Source organism: Martes martes (assembly GCF_963455335.1).
Source record: "Martes martes genome assembly, chromosome: 6".
NCBI classification, from domain to species: domain Eukaryota; kingdom Metazoa; phylum Chordata; class Mammalia; order Carnivora; family Mustelidae; genus Martes; species Martes martes.
In genome coordinates, this window is record NC_137893.1 from 117,324,846 (window position 1) to 117,344,490 (window position 19,645).

A 19,645-nucleotide genomic window follows, 5' to 3' on the forward strand; every position below is an offset into this window, starting at 1 on the left:
GTCAAATAAATAAATAAAATCTTAAAAAAAAAAAAAACTAACAAAAAAATAGAGAAATGGATTTCTATGCCTTCCTGAAGCCCACCCCCCAGATAAAAACTTTCTCTTTGGATTTTTGCCCAGAAACAGTTCTTGGTTAGGTAAGGCTGGCATGGGGAGGCAAAAGGGAGGCCTTGGAAGAAACAAAAGAGGAGGCTGGCATCACAGACCTCTAAAAGATGCCAGGGCAAGGAGGGCTCAACATCTGTCCGGGGTATAATTAGCAAGGACTCTGTGCTCAAAGCACCTGCCAAGCTCAGGCTTGGCGTGGGACTGGGCTTCGAGTGAGAAGGAGCGATGTCTGGGGCAGCCCATCCCCTCCTGCATGGTGGGGAGGGGTGGGTTGGGGAGGTACTTGGGGGAGGGGGCTCCTGTCAGCCTTCCTGGACCTGCCGCGCCACGCCAGCTCACAAGTGGAATCCTGTCCAAGGAAGAATTGCCTGCACCCCTGGGGCCAGTCTAGTCTCTTTCCAGAAATATAACAGAAGCCCCTTCAAGGCAGAGCCTGGTACCAGCCCCGGCTCAGGGGAAGAGCGTTTGGAAATTCCCTTTCCCCAGGGTGCAGAAGGGGCCCAATCACACCCAGGCCTGCAGGCTCTGCGCTCTGAGCTACTCTGCTCGCTTGCCTCACCGCACCCACCTAGCCCATGGCCCTCCCCCACCACACACTGTCCATCTCCTTTTCTTTGTTGATTGTCTCTGGCTAGAATGTAAACTTCATCAGGGCAGGCTGGTTTTGCCTGTTTCCCTCACGGCTGGATATCTGGCACCTGGAATAGTGCCTGGCACGTGGTACGTTCTGAATGAATGCTTGTTAGATCCCGTTCTTTATGAAGGTGGAATGTACGCAAGAGAGTCTTTCTTCGAATTGGTCTACAAACAGAGGCCACACAGCTGATGGGCAGTGCTTTGTTCTGCATTGGGAAAGCAGATAGCACGGGAGAGGAATGGGTCCTTTCATACTATTTTGGGGTCTTGTCCCTTCCCTTTGGAAACTCCCTTGAAATTCCCTCATCTGGACTTCAAGTTCTCAGAGAGCTCAAAACACAGATTGTTGTTGTGGTTGTTCAGGTCCTGGAGAATATCTAGAGAACCAGCACCTTTCTGAGAGGAGAGCAGTATAGTGACTTGCCAAATATCACACAGCCCATTAGTGTGCCAGCCAGAGCCCCACCACCACCCCCTGCCCCAGGGGAAGGGGACCAGCCATCAGCCCACGCTCTCTCCAGCCACCCACTCAGAAGGAAGGAGACCAAAGACAAGGAAATTAGCTGACTTTAGGGTTTTGCTCCAAAATAAAATGGGTCTGTGATAGGGGCTCCACCTGCTGGCCCTCCACTCCTGGCTGGGTCAGAGGGGCTGGGGGTGGGGGGGGAGCTCTGGCCCCAGGGGCTTCAGCACTCCTTGAACTGGTTTTCAGTGTGGGACTCTCACCTGGGACAGAATGCTGGGCCTGGTCCCCTGGCTGGCATGGGGCTCTAATCTGCATTTCTAACAGAGGTTGATGCTGTTGTGGGGAGGAGGGTGCCAACTTTGAGGACCACTGGCCTTGAGAAAGCCCTCCTGGTGGTTGACAGGCTCACCCTGGGGAATTCGATTGGGAGAGAGAAAAGTATGAGGGACTTTAGCTTTTTGCTTATCCATCTCGGTGCGGTTATGAACATGTAAAAGCCAAGGGGACAATTTCCGTAACGGTTTTGTAGAGCTTTAAAAGAAAATAAGCAATTCGTGCAGGATGTGAGTGGCAATTATCTGTCCCAAGTAACAAGCATTTATTATGTGCCTGCTGTGTGCAGGGCAAAATCTGAAATGAATAAGATGCAGTCCCAGTTTCGTCTGGACGAGAGAAAATCAGATGGGGAGTGAGACAGATAAAGTGGCAGTAACAGAAAGAAGGGGGGACTGCCCCGGAGGTGTTTACAGGTATGCTGGGAGCACAGGTGGCCATCAATTCCACTTGAGGAGTCGGGGAACGCTGCCAGAGAGAAGGGAGCATTTTCACTCAGCCTTGAAGGACCCCAGCCAAGGGGAACAGTGTGCCCAGACCTGCAGGAGCATGGTACCTGTGTTTTTAAGGAACTCGACTAAGCCTGGGATGCAGGGAGGACTCTGGGATGGGGCATGCGGGGATGGAAGATACTGGAGAGAGGCCAGAAAAAGCAGGTGGCAGGCAGGTGAAAACCCTTATCTATGGAGTTAAGTGGCTGTGACTCCACAGAGAACCCTCCAAGTTGGGAAACAGGAAGATGAGACCCTCTGTTGTGCTTTCAGAAGGACGTCTTTGCAGTCATGTAGGTGGATTGCATGGGACGAGGCAGAGAAGAGAGGCTGGATACCAGGGTAGGTGATGGGGTCCTGGGTTGGGGGGCAGAAGGGGAGTGGGCACAGAGAATGCCCCTTGTTGTTTCCAGACCTTAGGAAGGGAGAGGGAGAGGCAGGAGCAGATCTGTTCTGAGGTCCCCAGCTTGGCCCTAGGACTCTGGGGGCCCATGACCTGTATCATGTGACCCTGCCTCATTTCCCTAGCCACAGTCTATTGGTCCACATTCGGGCATGTGATCTGATGGGGGATGGGGGAAAAGACTGACCCTTGGGGATGAGATTCTGCCAGAGCCATGTTCTAGAGGATTCCTTGCAACAGATGTACAATGAAGAGCTCAGCCCTTATACCCCCACCCTCCTGGTCCCAGCACAGGACTCGGCACTCAGCATGGGATTCATTCAAAAGGAAGGTGGAAAGGGCTGCAAGCATGGAGGACTTCCTGGAGGAACACATTGGATTTGAATGGGCAGAAGCCATGGCAGGAGCGCAGGGCCAAGCAGGTCCTTCAAAAGGCCAGCTCTCCCCCTCTCCAGCCCTGCAGCTCAGAGGGAGCCCTGACTTCCTTGCCCCCTTGGTCCCTCTGGGGTAGGGTCTCTGAGAGCAGCTCTGGTGGGGAGTGTGGGCTCCCAGCAGCTGAAGAAATGAACCTAGGAAGAGCAGAGACATGCCTCAGGTCAAATAGCCAGTTAGTGGCCTTACCGAACCCCAGATCCAGGCCTCTTTCCCTTGGGGAGGTGGTCAGGGCTGGCCAGACCTCCAGCCTGTATGGGACACTGAAGACTGGTCCAGAATCGCCGACTCAGAGCCTAGAGCCTGGGCCGCTCTGCAGACCTGGCACAGATATACCCAGAAAACCCTTCCGCTCCAGCCACAGAGTCCTTGAGGCTCAGAAGAGGAAGCTGGATCTGGGGGGTTGGGGGAGGTCAGGAGGTGACCAGTGCTATGACCTCAGGACCTTCAGACCCATACCTCCCTGCCCCCCCCCATTCTAGCCACCACCCATCTAACCTGGGGGGCTCTCTAAACCCTCCCTCCAGAGCTTGAGCCACAAGCTGCCAGACACACAGATAAGGGGAGAGGCAGTGAAAGAAGCGGGTGCCAGGCTGAGTGCCCACAGAGCTCTCCTCCGTGGTAGGGATCCAAATGGAATGACAGCAATGACAGCCACTGGGTGCCTGACCTACAGATCAATCCACTCAGACATCAGGTGGTTATACCTGTGTAGCAGGAGCAGAAGGAGGGTGTGGTGGCATCTAGAGCTGGAGCACCGCCCAAAACCAGGAGTAACCTCCCTCTGGTCACCAGCCCGGCCGGAGAGCAGCAGGAAGTCCCCAGCCCCACGGTCCCTGCCTCCCTGTGTACCAGACTCTGTTCTCCCTCTGTTCTCTGCCCTTCCCACCGTCTGTCTCATACCAGCCCTGCTTCACCCCCTACCCCCACCCCTACCCTCTTCTCCTCCCCCTCCCTCCCCCACCTTGGAGGTTATTCTGGTGAGTTAAGCATTCCCCTCCTCCTGTGTCCTGTTTTGTCCATGTTTCACCTGTCTCAAGATGCTCTCATGACTAATGAAATGCAAATTCATCCAAAGCATCCCTGACCCCATAATGGATTTTCACCATTGTGAATTTCCCACCCAGCAACACATTTCCACTGCAAGGTGCCATCGAAAGCTTCTGTTTTCAAAGGAATGCTGCATTTTGTTCTGTTTTGTTTTGATTCTTCATTACAGAGAATTGCAAAATGACAAAACTGCAGAGAAGGTTCTAATGAAGGCCCAGGTACCCCTCAGGCAGCGAAAACGGCCAGCAGCCCAAGGCCAGGCCTGGTGGCCACGCCCCAGCCGCGCCCTCCCCATTCTTGGGAAGCACGGCCCAGCGTCATACATAATACGGATTCATCTGTCCACACCTGGCCACAATTCTCCAAACGATAAGGACGCTTCATTTTGAAGTGGAATCAAAATACCATGGTCACACTTAATACTTACTGGTCACTCGGTCATATCCTGTCAATGTTCAAAGCTGTTCAAAGTTGATGTCAAACGTGGAGCCCAATACTTGAAAAAGTCAGGGAGCCTGCTTGTCTGGGCCTTCATGTCTCCCTCTCCTTTGATGGTAACTGTGCCTCCCTCTTAGTCCCCACCCCAAGTCACCCTCCAACACAACAGATGGGAACCATCTCAGGCCAGAAACTTGGTCCAAATCCTCTTCTCACCCCCGTGGGAGAAGTGGGTCGGGACCACCACTTGTGGGGTCCACAGTGGGGGCTCCGGAAGCATTTATTCAGCTGTAGTGAGCTGCACCTTATACTGAACACAACTGTAAATCTAAGACCTGCCAGGAGAGGAGCTGGGGGAGGACCCAGTCGGCCTCCCCTCTAGGTGCCCGGAACATGGCCCCCATTCCCAGACACTTTCCTGAAGGGCCTCATCCTCCTGACCTCTTGCAGCTTATCAGGACCTGAGAGAAGCTGTCCCTGAGCATCCTGCTTCCACTCTGCCTCTAAATGCACCTCCTCCAGGAAGCCCTCTGGGAGCCTACTTACCACTGAAGGCCCCCTGACTCCTCCCTGTCCTCCAGACGTTGCCTGGCCCACCCCTCCCTGTGGCTCATTTGCTGTAAGCTCCCGAAGGGCAGGGCTCTGTCTTGTCTGTCTCCCTACGCCCCGCTGTAAGTGACTGTTCACAGCCAAGAAATACCAGAGCATCTTTCTACCCTGAGATTTTCTTTTTCCCTGCTCCCTTCATTAATTCTTCTGACCCTTTAACCATTTTTCCCCTCTCTCACTTTTTTCTTTTTTTTTTAGATTTTTCAATTTATTTAGAGAGCTAGAGAGCACAAGTAGCCAGAGTGGCAGGCAGAGGGAGAGGGAGAAGCAGGTGCCCGCATCGAGCAAGGAACCTTATGCAGGGCTGGATCTCAGGACCCTGGGATCATGATCTGAGCCGAAGGCTGTCACTTAACCAACTGAGCCACCCAGGTGCCCCATCTATTTTTTCTTCTTAAGACTTTATTTATTTGAGACAGAGAGAGCATGAGCAAGGGGAGCAGCAGAGGAAGAGGGAGAAGCAGACTCCCCACTAAGTGGGGAGCCCAAGCTGGGGCTCGATCCCAGGACTCTGAGATCGTAACCTGAGCTGAAGGCAGGCAAACGCTTAACTGACTGAGCCACCCAGGCACTCCTCATTGTCTCATTTTTTAAAACCAGGGCTTCTCACCCATAAATCCATTTATTTTGCAAACTCTAATTAAGCACTGCTGTGTGCTGGGTGTAGGTCAAGCCCTCAAGGGCCAGAGAGAGGAGAAAGTGGGATCACATCTCCCAAGGGGAGGTCAGCAGGGGTGCAGTGCCCAAGACGATATCCCACATCTGACTACAGGCAGCTTCTCCAGACCCTCCACACGCAACTCAGGCCCCACAACCCTTTGGTCCACACAACCCCACGAGGCCTGGCTCTGCCCCACATCCAGGTGTGGCCACCCAGACTTGAATCAGATACTCAGGCCCATCCTCAGCAACGATGACAGTTGATACAAGGGAGACACAGAGTTTGTGCCTTGCCTGAGGGACACACAGCAAGGCAGGGAAGGAGAGGAAACTGGACGTGAACCCAGTTCTTTACACCCCTCAGTGGTCCACACAGCTGACCACCAGGGACCACTCTAAGTAGAGACCTAGCCCCACTACCACCATGCTGGGTCTGACCCCTTCCAAGTCCCTGTCATCACCCAGAAAAGTGTCCCTCACCCTCTCGTCAGTATTCAGAGAGTTGGAAGGGGTATCCCAAACCCTCCAGTACAGCCTTCTTTTCCCCAGCTCCTTATATTACAGTTGAAGTGCCTGAGCCAAGAGTGGGGGAAATGCCTCAGCATTTATTGAGTACCTACTGTATATGCCGAATTCTTTTTTTTTTAAGATTTTATTTATTTATATGACAGAGAGATCACAGTAGACAGAGAGGCAGGCAGAGAGAGAGAGAGGGAAGCAGGCTCCCTGCTGAGCAGAGAGCCTGATGCGGGACTCGATCCCAGGACCCTGAGATCATGACCTGAGCCGAAGGCAGTCGCTTAACCCACTGAGACACCCAGGCGCCCATGCCGAATTCTTTATATTCATTATCCATTTAATACAATGCCCTAGTTGGGCAGATCTTATGATCCCCATTATTCACATGAAAAGGGGCTCTAACCAGGCCAAACCCCAATATTTCCGCAGCCTCCATGTCCAGAAGTGGGAACAAACTTCTACAATCAAAGCTATCAACAGTTCTCTGATCTGTGTTGTGGAAAGAGCTCCTTTGTTCTGGGCAAAATGATTTGGTAGGTTTTCTTGTGTCAAAGTGCAGCTAAACTCCTCTTCTTGACTAGAGGGGATGGCTCTGATAAGCTCAAGGTTCTGAAGGCGGGGTGGTCTTTCTCTCTGAGCCCAGCAGAGTGAGTGCCGGGCTCTGGGTTATAGGGCCCTGGACAAAGGCATTCTCACTCAGGGTGTGAGGGGGGGGCCATAGCACCAGGTCTAAGCTAAGACAAGAGCCACCCTGGGGGAGAGGGGTAGAGGGCTGCCCATGGAGAGCTTGGGGTGCCCGCTAACACATTTCACTTTGCCGCTGGCTAAGCCGAAAGTAAAGCTTGTTTAAACCCCTGGCTCATACGGAGCCAGGCTTTGGGAATTATGGGAATCAGGACTGTGTTCCAGCTTGGAGGGAAGGAGTTTGAGAAGGAAGGAATTGGCCCGAAAATGCCCACATAGGGCAGAGACAGTGGACCCCAGGGACAGCTGTCATCTGGAGTGAGACGCCAGTGGATTTGGAGAGGAACCTAGGCCGGACCCGAATTCCTGCACACAGCGGGAGGGGCTCTGAGCCTGGTGGGGTGGGTGCCGCTGAAGTCCAGTCTCTATAGATGGGAGAAGCAGGAGGCATCGGGTGAGTAGGGAGGAGAAAACAGAGGACGCCAGGGGGAGGTGAGGCAGCTTGCCCCAGGCTGTCAGAGCCCTGCTCTCCAGCTGGAACCAGAATGCCCCTAGAGGGTTTCAGCCCTACCCCTACCCCACCCTGTCCCTCTTCAGAACCAGAGATCCCCCTCCGGGCCAAGCGAGTGAGTGTCTCAAGTCCCCTCGGTCACCATCGCCTCTCAACCAGAAGCTCGTCCCCCTCTGCAAAGGGATTCAGGGCTCTTAGCGGGAGGCAGCCGGCCCTGTCTCGCCAGGCTGCCCTCCACGTTGGCGGATTGACTTTTTACTTCCCTGCTTGTCCAAGCAATAATTAGGATCCCCTTTTCTGTATCAAGCAGCAGCTGTCATCACCACTTCATGGCTCTCCTGGTCACATTTCTCCACCTCTTTATCCTGGAGGCCGGTTTCTGACAAGTCGGCTGTTTCCCTGTCACTGAGAAAAGGCAGAAGGATGTTGGACAGGGAGGCTGGGAGCAGCGGGGGAGCAGGGGAGCTTTCTTAGAAGATGAGCAAGGCTGGTTCTGACTTCCAAGGTAGATCCACCCAAGATGGACTAGGTCACGTTCAGTCTCCCTGCAGGGAAACTAGGAGAGATTCTTGGGCCTCCTGTCACGAAGATCTGAATCCCCTCCTCAGAGATTCATTCCTTTGAAAAAGGGCACTTTAAGAATACAGATAAATTCTGGAAGACTAGTTAAACTGTCACTGAGATTTCTGGTGGACATCTGTTTGACCCCTGCCTGCTTCCCCTGCCCTCCCCATGCTCCTCTCTATTACGGCAACTGCCCCCAGAAAACTACATTTCCCGAGGCTCCTTGCCTGTGGGTTTCTGGTCAGATTCAGCCAATGGCTGGAGATTGGCAGGAGGGAGAAGAGGAGAAGCCAGGGTATTTCTTCCCTCTTTCTGACTCATTGTGTCTCTGCCAGTGGCTGCTTATTGGGCATTGGCTACATCTCTGCTGTGGCCTCAGTTTCCCCAGCCTGGGAGTCCCCTTGGGCAGCCCCTTCCCCAAATCCTCATTCCCACCAGCCAGCCTCAGATCCTGGGCTGCTGGTACCATCACCTCTTCTCTTATACCTCTTTCCAGGGGGCGGGATGTGCAGAAGGGTGCAGGAGTAGGGGGGAGAAGGGGCAGATACCTGTTTTAGCTCTCCAGCACCCCTGCACCTGGTTCTGCATATTGTATTCCCTCTACTAAACTACCTGGCCAAAAGATCTGTTTGCTTGCTTGGACCCTCTCTGAACAAAGCTCTCACACTTAAAATGTGCAGCACAGAGCTGTTGCTTCCACCTGCCCCAACACAGATCTCTTCCATCCTCAGTCCTCCTCAGGACTGTCCACACAGTATCCAAATCAGAAACCTGAACACCATCGTTGATTCCTTTTCCCATCTATCCATCATCACCAAAGCCATTTTCAAGTACAGATCTTGAATTCCTGGTTTCCCTGCTGCCATCATCTCCCACCTGGCCTGTAGCCTTCCAGAGGGTATCCCTGCTTCTTTTCCTGCCTCCTCGTAATCCACTCTCCATACAGCATCCAGAAGGATCTTTAAAAAGATCCTTTGCCTCGGGGAGTGCCTGGGTGGCTCAGTCAGTTAGGTGTCTGTCTTAAGCTCAGGTCATGATCCTAGGGTCCTGGGATGGAGCCCCATATGTCTTATGTCCAGCTCCCTGCTCAGCAGGGAGCCTGCTTCTCCCTCTCCTTCTGCACCTTCTCTTGGCTTGTGCTCTCTCATGTGTGCATGTGCTCTCTTGCTCTCTCAAATAAATAATCATTCTAAAATGAATGAATGAATGAATGAATGAATGAGTGAATGAATGAATAAAAAGATCCCTGCGTAGGTGCCCCTGGTTGGCTCGGTTGGTTAATCATCTGACTCTTGATTTCAGTTCAGATCATGATATCAGGGCTATGAGATCGAGACATGTCTGGCTCTGTGCTGGGCGTGGAGTCTGCTTAAGATTCTCTCTCTCTCTCTCCCTTTGCCCCCTCCCCACCATATGTGCATGCATACAGGCATGGGCTCCCCCACCCCGCCCAAGAAAAAGAAAAGAGAATGATCCCTGCCTAAAACCCCTCAGTAGCATCCCATTTGAATCCAGACTCCCAAACAGGGTCAATCAGGATGTGCTCATTCATATGTAACACTACCTTTTTCTGTCTAGCATAAGAAAAGAAGGCTCTGCCAGGGGATATCAGGCCTTAGAATTGACAACAGGTGGGACGCCTGGGTGGCTCAGTTGGTTAAGCAGCTGCCTTCGGCTCAGGTCATGATCCCGGTGTCCTGGGATCGAGTCCCACATCGGGCTCCTTGCGTGGCAGAGAGCCTGCTTCTCCCTCTGCCTCTGCCCGCTCACTCTCTCTCCCACTCTCTCTCTGACAAATAAATAAATAAAATAAAATAAAATAAAAAAGAGAATTGACAACAGGAGACTCTAGGTTTGGAAAACAGGCAAGAAGCATCTTTTGGCAGAAATAGCCAGGACAGAATATACTCAAAGCTGCTAGGCTCTACATCTCCCCATCACCAGCCAGAGAGAGCCTGACTTTCTTCCCATCTTTGGCTGCTTGAGATTCAAAGTCCAGGGCAGGAGAGAGCAGTTGGCCAAGCCAGGTCAAGTGCCATAACTCAGCGAAGAGAGAGAATCTGGCCCTTCTGGCCAGACTCCTTTCACTGCCCCAGAAAGGTGGAAAGTTGGATGCTGGACAGCCAAAGCGTGATCATACTCACAGGCGGCCTTCAGACACTGCATGATCCAGCCCTTGTATTCCACTCGTCCCCAGTTTTCACATCCCACCAGCTCCCCCTGGGTTCAGTCCACACCATGCTGACCTCTCAGTTTCTAGAACATGGTCAAGCTCATTCCTGCTTCTACAGTCTGTCAGGGCTGACCCTCATAGAGGAGCGATGTCTCGTCATCCCTGCTGCCCGCAGTCCTCTTACTTGTTTTACTTTCCACGCTGAAAGGAAGGGAGGGGTGAGGGAGCTAATCCTATGTCTAGTAGGTGCCCAGGCCATGCTCTAGTCAGTTGTGATGGGTGACCCTAAATCCAGCCTTCAGGGCCGGCACTTCTCAGAGCCAGGGTGTTGTCAAGGTAGCTTATGGCACAGGGCTGCTTTTCCCAAGGGGCCCCTCCAAAGCCAGTCACACCCTCCCCCAGACTTAGCATCTTCCAGGGGGTGCTTCTTCAAGAGCACCTCAACCTCATGATCACAGGAATCTGGTCCCTCTGCATCCCTTCTCCCAAATGCACCTCCTTCTATCACCCCCCCACCCCCTTCACCAACAACAGCTGCAAAATTTCAGCAGAAGCATAAAAGACAGGTGCTTGTCTTTGGCTTTGTTCTTTTAAGAAGAAAAACAATGAAGAGACAAACCCTAGGAAATCAAGTGGGGGGAAATAAACCAACCCTGCGTTCTAGGGAAATGTTAGATCAGCAAATTAAAATGCTGGTGATGAAAGTGGGACTGCCGGGTGGAGCTCGTCACACCCGCGCTCTGGTAATGACAGCGTGGAGATGGTGGGGGGACGCAGGCTGTGTCAGGTTGTGAGGCTTGACGGCAGCGCCCCCACTCTGCTGGTTCCTGAGTTCCCTCCTGCTATGGCTTCGTCCAGCACCTGGGCTCTCCCGCTCTCCCCCTCCAGCTTGGACAGTTGGGGTTGGGGGAGCTCTCTTGCCTCTGCCCCTCCCCACCACCAAATTGTCCTTAAGTCCTCCACCCCCACGCATCATTTAGGAGAGCACTCCTTAATGGTGGAGTGATATTGGAATTTAGAATAAGAAATACATATTTGGTCTTCTTACTGCCTGGCATAGAGCTCCTAGAACCCTTGGAATTTCCTAAGTAGAGCAGTGGGAGCGTCTTTCCTTAATGTTTGTTTTTTGGTTCCTGATATAGCCCAGAGCCATGATGATGAAAGGAGTGTCTTGTTACCATAACAAACCCCTTTCTATTGCCCCTGGCTTTATATTAATGAGGTGACTTTTGGAAAGCACCTAAGGGTGGGGGCTTGTTGCCAAGGGGAACCAGCCACTTGACTAAGAGGATTGGAATGTTCAGCCCTTTTCCTCCACCTCCATGGCAGATCGAGTTTAGTCACCAATGGCCAAGGATTTAATCAATTGTGCCGATGTAATGAAACTCCTATAAAAAATGCAAAAGGACAGGGTTCAGAGAGCATCTGAGTTGGGAACACGTCTACATGCCAAGAGGGTAATGTACGCCAGTTCCATGGAGACAGAAGCTTCTGTGCTTGGGACACTTCCAGACCCCACCCTGCATACCTCTTTTATTTGGCTGTTTATCTGTATCCTTTATGATAAACTGGTAAATGTAAGCTTACCTGTTACAGAAGTTGACGTCTGTGAGCAAATCAGTCAAACCCGAGAAGGGGCTCATGGGGAATCTCCAATTTATAGTCAGCCAGTCAGAAGCACAGGTCACAGCCTGGACTTCTAATTAGTATCTGAAATGAGGGCAGTCCTGTGGGAGTGAGTCCTCTAGGTAGATAGTGTCAGAATTGAGTTAAACCAAAGGACTCCAGCTGGTATCACAGAATTGCTTGGTGCTGTTGGAGAAGACACACATTGGAGATGGTCTCAGCAAGTTGGTAAAGAGACAGTGGCCTCCTTGGCTCTCTAGAATCCACCCTCTCAGGGTCTGGTCTTCCTATAGACCTTTGTCCCAGAGAGAGTTGAGCCCCCAAGGAGATGGACTACATTCCTGTTTCTTACGGACATTCAGTCCTCTGGTCATTGACCTTGACCATGGATCAGTTGACTTTGGGAGTTTTCCAGGTAGATTAAGCTGGGGGCGGGGGGAGAAAAGGGGGAGAAAGAGGTGGCTGACAACTGTGGATTGGGCCCCATCAGATATACTACTCAACGAGAAGATGTAAGATGGGGTATGAGAGAGGAAACAAAGAACATTTGGAGAAGAGATAGAAACCCAGAGAGGAGCCAGTAGGATAGAACATAGGCCAAGTGGGGGCATAGGCATGGGCACCCCTCCTGGGACCCGAGCTTGTAACTGAGTCAAGTGAGCATTTGCCTACCCAGTGCACAACAAGCCAATAAAACCTGACACAAAGCTCTTGCAGTGAAAAAACATAGGCTCCGTATTGGTGTGGTGCCACTCAGGAGAATGGGAAGCTAACACTCAAAAGTCCCAAACTCCCCTAGTAGCTTGTGAGTGAGGGTTTTTAAGGGCAAAATGGAGGCCAGGGGTCTCCTGACTCCATTGACTTCATCAGGTTTCCTGGAGGTCTTTTCCATCTCAAGAAATTTGGAAGCTGAAATGCATCTGTATTGTTTATGTTAGAGATTTCATGGGGTATATCTGGTTCATCAGGCATATAGCAATTATATCTTTAGGGTGTGTTGATTAACTACTTGTGAGCTAGTGGGGTTGCATTCCTATAGGTCCTTTGGCTGGTCCAGCCCTGCCTGGGGGCGATATGACCTCTAGTGTCCGTTCTTTTCATCTGAACTGACAAGATGGACTACGGCTTCAAGCCAGACCCAGGCCTGAGGGGATCCTACAGGACCTCAGGGAAGGCAGCTTGTGAGTTGGAGGGTGAAGGAAAGGTCTGACGCCCAGCAGCATGGTTAGCACCACACCCAGATTGTTTCATCCTCTAATGAGCCCTCTCATCTCCACGCAGCATCTGCCTGTGTGGGTCTGTGTGGCACTGCTCTGTGACAGTCTGGCCTCACTAAGCAGCTGTGTTTTAGGACAAAGTAGGGCCTTCCTCTTGGCACAGAGCTGGGCCTGTCATCAGTGACAAGGGGACAAATTGGAACTCCTATCCCCATATGAGCCTGATGAAGTCAGAGGCTGAGGGAAGGAAGGCTGGGCTGGCTCTTTTTCTCCGGGCTTCTCTCTCTTGCGTGCTAATAGGGGGCTCCACCCACAGCAGGAACACCACAGTGGAAGCTGCCCACACTCCTCTCTTGTTCTCCCAGCTCCCAGCAGGGTTGTTGAGTACCACTGAATGAGGGATAATCATTCCAGAGATGCAGCAGGGGTTGTTTGGCCGCCCATAGGGGAAGGGGAAATATATCCATTTGTTTAAATTATTCAGCCCTCCAGGAGCACCTGTGTGGTTCTTTCAGTTAAGTGTCCATCTCTTGATTTCAACTTAGGCCATGATCTCAGCGTCATGAGATCAAGCCCCACACTGGGTTGCACAGTGAGCTTGGAGCCTGCCTAGGATTCTCTCTCTCCCTGTCCCTCTGCCCCAACCCCCCATCTCTCGCTCTCTCCCCTGGCTTCCCTCTCTCTCCCCAAAAAATTAAAAATTAAAAAAAAAATTATTCAGCCCTCCAAGTTCCATAGCTGCAGGAAGTAGTGCCCTAGTTTGGCCAGAGAGCCTGGTTAAGTGGGGCAGGCTTCAGCACCACGGACAGCGCCATGGGCCAGACCACGGCGGTCTGGCACCTGGACGACGCTGAGGGCTAGGCCCTATTAAAGTCCACATTGAGGCCCTGAGAGCATGTCCCTTTCACTGCAGCTTGAAGGGACATCGGATAAGGAATGTCACTGCCAGGCCCAGTTGCCTGGTAATCAACCATTCTCAGTGCCCTGCATGGAAAGGCAATTAAACCAAGAATTAAAAAGCCATAGCATCATTTAAAATCCAATAATACGGCTGGCCTGAAATGTGTCTTCAGTCTCTGGGGAGGGTGGAGGTGGGGTGTGGGGAGGTGCTGAGGGCAGAGGGATGCAGCACAAGGGGAGAGAAGGAAGGGAAAGGCAGAGATGGTGGCATGGCGGTGGAGAAGTTTTCTGAGGCTCGTATGCCTTCCCGCTACCCTGCTTGCCTACCCCACTGATGACTCTGGCCTTAAGGAAGTTGTCTCCTCTGGAGCCCTCCAGTGCATCTTATGGCATTCAGCATTGCTGCCTTGTTGTCATCTTTCCTTCTCAACCAGAGCGTATGGCCCTGCAGGGATAGGCTTGCTTATGACATCAGTGTCCACTGCCCATCACACCTAGTGCCTAGCACAGAGGTGAACCCTGCGTAGGTGATCATTAACTATGCACTGGTTGGTTCAATGGCTGAGACTTTTAACATAGTCCCACCATTCCCCCCATTATTTACCCACCCCCTAGCAAGGCCATCCATAAAAGGAGAATCATAAAACTCAAGATCTTCATGAACCTGTGTGTCAAACACAAAGCAAGTCAGTCTGGCCATTTCCCCTCCTTTTGTTTCCAGTGTCTAAAAAAGGTTTATGCACACTCCTTCATGGAAAAGCTCTGAATTTGCTTTTCATTCCTAAGAGACCCAGAGAATTTCTAATCTGCTAAAATGACGTTAACCCTTTTCACATCAAATAAAGCCCTCCTGCAGGTAATCTTCCTGTCACAAGCTGGCTGCCTTGATGTGACTTGGAAGTGAGTGGGGATACTCCGTTCCCTTTCATATTCCGTCCTCCTTAGTAAAATCCTAAACCAGGAGGATTCAAGTTTGATTGGAGCTGTTCTTGCAATTTATGCCTCCTGTCCCTTGGGAGCTTACACGTGCCTATTTTAAATAAATTCCCCCTTTTTTCTCTCCTTTTTACAAAGAAGAACTGCAAATCTTCTCTGAGGATAGCTTTTCTTTGGGGTGGAATTCAGTCCTGACAGTCAAATGCTCAGGAGATGAGCCCTGGGTGAATGATGATTAGATGAATTACCACTGTGATTGGGTCTTGCCTGGGACCTGGGAGCATTCTTTCAAAATCCCGCAGTGTTGTTTGGCTGCAGTTTCCCAGTAACTTGGTTGCTCTTCCAAGGGAAATATTATTCTAGGAAGTAGAAAAGGAAAAAGAGGAATGGGCGCGGCGAGAGGGAGGTGAGGATGACGAGCTCTAACACCCTTGTCTTCAGAGCTGCTCAGGGCAGTTCTTGTTCAAGATCCTAGTAGGAGTAGCTGAGCCTTGCCACTATCTACAGCACTTGCTCCAAGTTCATCTTGCCCCCATCCTGGCTCCTGTGATGCCTCTGGCTCACCCCACTATCCCAACTGAGATCTTCGGACCTGCCCATATGGCACATGCCTCCCTTAGATGTGCCCCACAGGAAACCACAGCGGTTAAGGACCTGAAGAGCATGCTCGCTGTGGTGGCAGACCAGGTCTCTGCTCAGCCAGACAGGACGAAGGCACGGAGCTGTGAATGGCTTCTGAGCACCAGACCTGGGTCACCAACAATTTCTGCTCAATTCCTGGGTGAACTCACCCTCCTTCACTATCCTCCACTCTTGCCCATCCCCCACCTGGCAGCTCAGCCTTAGCCATGGACCACAGAGGAAACAGAATCGCCTCTTTGCCCTGCCCCTTGCCTCCAGAGTGGGATGGTAGGAAGGAGGTCTGCGTGACTGCCACTGGTGTCAATGGCAGAAGCTACATGTAGCCCATGGTTCCCATCAGCAGCCACCGGCAGCCCCCAAAATCCAAAACCCACCAGCCCAGGAGGTGTGGGGAAGACAATGAATGAGGTTCGTTGATGCCATGGAAGAGAAAAAGTTTGGACAGCTAGCTCCTTTTACCTGAATCTACCCTGGATTAGGCTGACATTTGAAATGATTTTGGCTCCTATCCACATGGCGTAAAACCTCTACCGAGACTCCTTTCCTTCTGAAACATGAAAGTACAAACTTCTTTCAACCACGGACTTCCTTAATCATTTATGAAAATGTGTCAGCTGTCCCTGCCTCCATGTTCTAGTGCCTCGTTCCCTCCGATCAGGGTGCTGGGAGCCCCCTGCCCTGAAGGAGTTGAAGAGAAAGGAGAGGCTTTGGCTTTCCTTATAATTAATTCGTCATTTCCAAAGCCATCTGCTTTCCCTTCACACACATCCATCATCTCTATAAAAATATAAATACATAGATTTAAAATTCAATTACAAGGAGACTTGGTGTCACCAGCTCAATTAACAGAAAGAACAGAAAAAATAAATCCCATCAAAGTCCAGCCCATAGACCCAGCTCTAAGCACCATCATCATCCCTGGAAAAAAAGTTATGTGACCTCTTTTTTAAGTTTTATAGCAGCAGCTTTTGTGATAAACCCCCATAAATAGAAAGGGAACCCAGAAGCACATTAGTGACTGGGACATTTCTAGGAGTATATTAACCACCCGGGGAAGTATTGACCGGGAAGTCGGCAGGAATGCTATTGTAAAACTCAACAAAGTCCCCAAATTCCGCGTACGCTGTCAATAGTCCACAGAGCTGAGCTGAACAGGAAAGCATTTTATTGGATTGTTTTGGGTCCAGGGTTGTTGGCACACATTGAATGGACTCAACAGGAAATCGGAGATGCAGGAATGTTAATTCAAGTATCAGGTGTAACACACAAGAAGCTCCACAAATTGGAAATTAACTCTGGACGGACACTCTCCAAGTTTGTGTTCTCCTTTCCACTCACACTATTTCTATACCGGGGGTTCTTGGTGTATGGTGTCTGCTGTGTATCATTTCTCAACAAATCATTTGTGACTTCTGAAAAAAGAGCCCAAACCATGGAAGGAAAAGAATAAAAATAGCCCACAGGTCACTAAAGCCTGTGTCCCATGGGCCAGGACACTGTTGTTGCCTAAAATACATCTTTCAGTGCTTTGCTTGCCCTAGTTTTTTTTTTTTTTCTAAAGATTTTATTTATTTATTTGAGAGAGAGAGAGAGAGAGAGCATGTGAGCAGGGGGAGGGGCAGAGGCAGAGGGAGAAGCAGCAGACTACCCACTGAGTACAGAGCTCTATCCCAGGACCCTGGGGCCATGACCTGAGGGATCATGACCTGAGCCAAAGGCAGATGCCTAACTGACTGAGCCACCTGGTCCCTGCCTACCCTAGTTTTAAATGCCATCACCGTCAACTAGTATTTGTGCTCATGAGCCCAGTCACGCCCCTCTAGCTCCAGGAGGGCCGACTGTAGGTGGAGCCACGGCTTACCCCCCAACCCCCCCAGCCCCCCACCACTGTTTCTGCCCTTGAGACACTGCGTTCTTTGCGTTCTTTGCCTCTCCTTGGCCTTTGTTCAACGTCAGCAATGCACATTTAATTCTTACCAGCATTCTGGGCAAGCCAGCCTTTTGAAACCTTTCATTTTTCATTTTTATACCTTAAGCTTTGGCACTCATTTTTGCAATGAGATTTTTGCAATCTCTGGGCAATTTTGACTTATCTGGACTCTTGTCTTCCTCTAGCCACTGTCCTCTGCCTCTTTGAGGGTGCCATCTGGAAAACAGAGCAATGTGTTTGCCACCACGCTTCCCGCCCCCTCCCCAGGTCACCCCGGTTGTAGCTTTCCTTCTTTGCTGGCCTCTCCTCACCATCCACATCTCGTGTCCTCGAGGCCTTGATGACCTATGTCCAGCAGCTCACCTGGCCTTTTCCAGCTTGTAGTTCTAACCTCCCAACGTCTTCTTGTATTAGGAATCTGTCCTCCCTGATGTTTGCTACATCTCCCAATTTAGTATCCTCTGCAAATTTAATTAACACGCGGTTGCCTCCCTGTTCCAGGCCATTAATGAAGATGTTATGCAGTATCCAGCAAACAATATTTTCAAGGTCATGAGGAGAGGAGAGCTGAACTGCTAATACTTTTGCCCAACATGGGGGAAGGAGGCAATCAAGGGCCCACATGTGGTTTGAGTCACTTCCTCTGAGTTTTGTGAACTTCCTTTCCCAGACTTGGGTCAGGTTTTTTGCCTCCCCTCTGCTTCAGCCGCTACACATCGGAGGCGGTCCCAGGTCAGAGAAGGAAGAACATCAGATTATGCCTTCCTTTTATTTTTGTCCAATTTCTAGCAGGAGAGAGAGCCACTAATTGAGCATTTGTAGGGAGAGACAGTGTACATGGTAAAGACAAAGGAGTTGTTATTAGCCTTGTTACCCACCATCTCTCCATTTTGGAAACACTACACTCAACAGTGGAAAATACACCTCGAGACTGAGGCCCCAGACAGAGAGGAGAGAGAAGATATTCTCCTGGTGAGAACCTTCCTCACGATCCGCAGCCAAGACAGGCAGGAAGGAGAGGCCCCTTCCTCCTTACAGCTTGTGACTCCAGAACAGAGGCCACAGCAGAGCCCCACACTGGTCCACGCTCCCCCCTGCATTATAGGGAGTAGCTCCCTGGGAACCCCGATTTGCATTTCTTCCAGACCAAACTGCAGATATCATATGTAACACTGCAAAGTGCTTGGATCAGAAGTCCTGAATCACAGGAGAGCTCCAGGATAATGCTACTCACTCCCAGAAAATTGATCCCAGATTATTTACTGTTTCCAGCACCTCCTTTCTCCCCATCTCTCATCTGGGGCCTGTCTCCTGTTCCCAGGTTCCTATCATTTCTCAGACGGAGTGTCTCTGGATCAGAGCCCGGACTGGGCCAGCAGAGGCAGGGTGCTGGTCTCAGAGGCCTGGTGTAGAGGGGTGATGGGGAGAGGCTTCGAACTTTCCCTTGTGCGTGGCGGACAGCCTGGCCCACCGCATGTAGTCCTCCCCGGGTCCAGGTCTGACCTCTCCAAACCTGAGAACACACAAGAACAACCTGCATTAGTCGCAGTTGGTCCATTCGGACTGGGTCATTCTCAGGCAACTTGCCAGGGGCTGGCTTAGGAGAAAGTGGCAGGTTTGTAGAATTTCTACGGGGCCCTATCAAGGGCCTTCCCCAGCTGTAAACATCCACGTGCTCACTCATCAAACATCAAGTGGCAAAAACCACAGTGGGCTCTGAAGCCAGGCTTTGAATCCCGGCCCTGCCGTTTTAACAGGTGTGATCTTGGGCCCAATGTTTCGCCTCAGTTTTCCTACCTGTAAAATGGAACAATACCCGCACAAGCCTCGGAGTGTTGTGCGATTTTAAAAAGCTGATACGTAGGATGTCTGGCTGTTATTTTTTGACGTATCAAGCACCTTCCACACTCCAGACACGGTCAAGGCCAAGGATAAGCAAACTTTCCGGAAGGCCCAAATAATAAATAGCTTCAGCTTTGTGGGTCTTAACGTCTCTGTCCAACTATTCAACTCTCTTGTTATAGCCCCAAAGCAGCCACAGACAGCAAACAGATGAATGAGAGTGGCCGTGTTCCAAGAAAACCTTATTTATGGGCACAGGAATTGGAATTTCATAAAAATTCACATGTCACCAAAATCCTTTTTCTTCTGATTTTTTGAATTATTAAAAAAACGTAAAAACGACTCTTAGCTCACAAGCTGGATTTGGCCCACGGACCACAGTTGGCCTGCCCCCCACCCCACCCTGAGCCCTGAGCTCATGAGACCTGAGCCCCTTCCCCTCCTCCCCTCCTCCAGGAGAACATGGTGCTAA